This window comes from Daktulosphaira vitifoliae, unplaced genomic scaffold, assembly GCF_025091365.1.
Source record: "Daktulosphaira vitifoliae isolate Bord-2020 unplaced genomic scaffold, ASM2509136v1 Scaffold_1, whole genome shotgun sequence".
NCBI lineage: Eukaryota > Metazoa > Arthropoda > Insecta > Hemiptera > Phylloxeridae > Daktulosphaira > Daktulosphaira vitifoliae.
In genome coordinates, this window is record NW_026099572.1 from 49,942,004 (window position 1) to 49,945,198 (window position 3,195).

Genomic DNA, 3,195 nt, shown 5'->3' on the forward strand with positions numbered 1-3,195 from the left:
ATATTTTTTTACTAAAATTTTTCTTAAATTCTACTCTACAAAATAGCTATCTTAGATTTTTTTTTTACATTTTATTTAAAATTTAAAAATAATTAATATTTTTAATAAAATGTAAAAAAATTAATTATTGAGATATAGCTATAGACCTAACGTCTAACTAATATTTAAAAAAAAAATCAGCTAAAAATATTAACTGGATCAAAAGTTATTTAAGTTGTCAGTGAGTGGTGGGCCACCCTGTATAGACTGATGAAGAACATATTGCTTCACCAATTAACAAAATACAAATCCACATAATGATTAACATATGCTAAAGAAATGGATTAAAATGCAAAAGGATGAACTCTATTTTAAGAAAAGTCAATAGCAATAAATTTTTTTTAACTAATGAAAATTAATTACCTTTGCAATAAATTCAATAGCGATGACTGCCATGAATCTCTAGGTCAGTCTTTATCCTGGAACTACAATGGTAGCACAGTCTAAAAATTACAAAAACAAATTAAATTAATATAGCCATTACCATAATATATTATATAATCTACAATCATTTTATTGTAATTGCTGTGAAAAAATAATAGTAATAAAAAATGTATATATATATATATAGATTGTATTGTATAGACTGATGTAGTAGTACATATTGCACCAATAAATAATACACAAATCAAACTAATGATTAAAATGTATAAATATGAAGTCTATTTTGAAAAAAGTCAATAGGAATAAATTTTTTTTAACAAATGAAAATTAATTACCTTTGCAATAAATTCAATAGCGATGACTGCCATCAATCTCTAGCTTAGTTATCGTGGCACAACAGATACCGTCTAAAAATTACAAAATCAAATTGATGAAAACAGCCATCACCATAATATAATAATAATAATAATATTTCTACAATATTATTATTGCAATTGTTATGAAATTGTCAATAACACATTACAATAAGAAAAAAATCAAAAAGAGAATCAGAAATATAAATGTAGTACTGGCAAACAAAAAATTTAAAAAAAAATGTATATATACAGAGGGAGATATATATATAGAGGAAGAGATTATATAGACTGATGTAGTAGTACATATTGCACACCAATAAATGAAATACAAATCGACCTAATGATTGAAATATGCAAAGTAAATCGATTACAATGTAAAAAGATTAACTGTAATTTAAGAAGAGTGAATAACAAAGATTATTTTTAAAAAAATTACAAAATCAAATTAATTTTTACTTCCATTACCATAGTTATATCAATAATTTAAAAAAGAAAATCGTTATTACCACAATTTAATAATTACAATATAAAAAGATAAACTTTACTTTAAGAAAAGTCAGTAATAAATAATTTTTTTTAAAGAAATTAAAACGAATTACCCTTGTAATAAATCCGTTATCCATTAGAACCGATTGGCCTACGGGCAGAGTCATTATTGAAGCATTCCTCAGGATACAACCAACTCATTCTAAAAATTACAAAATCAAATTAATTAATACTGCCATAATATATAATATAATATAATATATTAAATTAAATATATTATATAAAAAATAAATATTCTTTTTTTTAACAAAAGAATTACCTGTGCAATAAATCTAAAACTATCAACAACAATCTCCAGCACAGTCATCAGAGCACAACGGATACCATCTGAAAATTATAAAATCGAATTAACTAAAACTGCCATCACCATAATATATCTACAATATATTATTACAGCTCGGTTATCCGGGCACAACAGATACAATCTAAAAATTGCCATTACCATAATATAATATAACAACAACATTATTATTATTATTATTATTATTATTATTACGATTGCTGTGAAATTGTCAATAAATTATTTCAATAAGAAACAATCATAAAGAGTCATCAATAATAAATGAAATACCTAATAATTATTCGAATTATAATTAAAGCGAGCAAATTTATTTCAAATAAAATAAGTAAAAATCGGTTACCCGTGCAATACAACCGATTATGAATTAGAGCCAGCACTCTTCGGGTCGGTTAGGGTTCGGTGTAAATTTGAATTGCCCTCGTAATAAAAAACTAAAACCATCAGCGATTTCCAGCGTATTCGTATGGGCACAACGGACGCGAGTCTAAAAATTACAAGACGAAAATTAATTTATCGGTGCCATTACCATTTATTTAAAAACTATATTAATTACTGACCGACTAATATTGTAAAAAAAAAAAAAAAAAAAATGAATTACCGGTGCAATAAATCCGTTATCCATTAGAACCGATTGGCCTACGGGGCGAGCCGTTATTGAAACATTCCTCGGGATACAACAAACTCCTTCTGAAAATTACAAAATCAAATCGATTAATACTGGCGTTACAACGATTTTGAAATTATATATGAATTACAATTGTTGTGAAAACGTCAAACGCACGGGTTTTTTGTCGTGTTTTTTAACGAAAAAAAAACGCGTTATCCGTTTGATAAATCCGTTTGTCAGAGATCGTTAGAGCCGGCACTCTCGTTATCGAAGCAGTCCTCCGGGCACACGACAAACGGCGCCGTGTAAAAATCACAAAATAAAATGAGACTGTCACAATATCGACAATTAATAATATAATCGCCATAGAAGTAGAAAATTTACAAAATCACATTAAATAAACGGATACGGTCAATACGCAATATTGAAATAACGACAGAATAAACGACGACGCACAAAACGGCGGCGCGATGGTNGGCGGTGCGATGGTCATAACGAACACGCGTTCGGACGTCGGACGCGCTGATAACGACGAAACGGCGGGAACGCGACGGGCCGAGTGAGAGGCGCGCTCCCTTATTTCGCGTCGTTTTCCGTTCCAGGAAATAGCGTTTTTCGCGAATTTAAGAAAACGTTGAAGGCGAAAAATTCTAACGAAGGTAGGAAAAGACGCGTAACGATAAGCGTCGTCGAACGGTACCGAAAAGGCGGCGAAAAGAGAAAAACGTGAATTTTAAAGCGGAAAAAACGCAAAATCTCTTCCAGGTAGACCTTATTTGATGGGCTTACGATTTTAGTATGTAGCGAGAGACGAGAGACGAGAGATGAGAAAATAGTATATAGCGCAGGCGCGGTTCTAGGACTAAATTTTGGTATGGGCAACAGTAGATTTAAAATTATAGGTTTTAACTGCAAATAATATTCCTCATTTTCCCCCCTTCCCCATACCATTTTTTTAATAA

The 3,195-nt window shown here is 29.7% G+C and overlaps 1 long non-coding RNA gene across 4 annotated transcripts in view; it reads right to left on the reverse strand.

Annotated features, from left to right (window-relative positions):
- The window catches only part of LOC126895134 (uncharacterized), a 4,418-nt gene extending 1,716 nt beyond the window's left edge, over window positions 1-2,702 (reverse strand). For 2 of the 4 annotated variants that reach the window (XR_007701594.1, XR_007701593.1), the window contains exons 1-7: window positions 2,382-2,702; window positions 2,225-2,313; window positions 1,967-2,110; window positions 1,585-1,652; window positions 1,379-1,467; window positions 759-830; window positions 403-482 (exon numbers count right to left, since the gene is read on the reverse strand). This is a non-coding gene — a long non-coding RNA (uncharacterized LOC126895134). The remainder of the gene's footprint in view (window positions 1-402; window positions 483-758; window positions 831-1,378; window positions 1,468-1,584; window positions 1,653-1,966; window positions 2,111-2,224; window positions 2,314-2,381) is intronic. The other 2 variants (XR_007701595.1, XR_007701596.1) reach the window with 1 other exon arrangement.
- Between the last annotated feature and the right edge of the window lie 493 nt (window positions 2,703-3,195).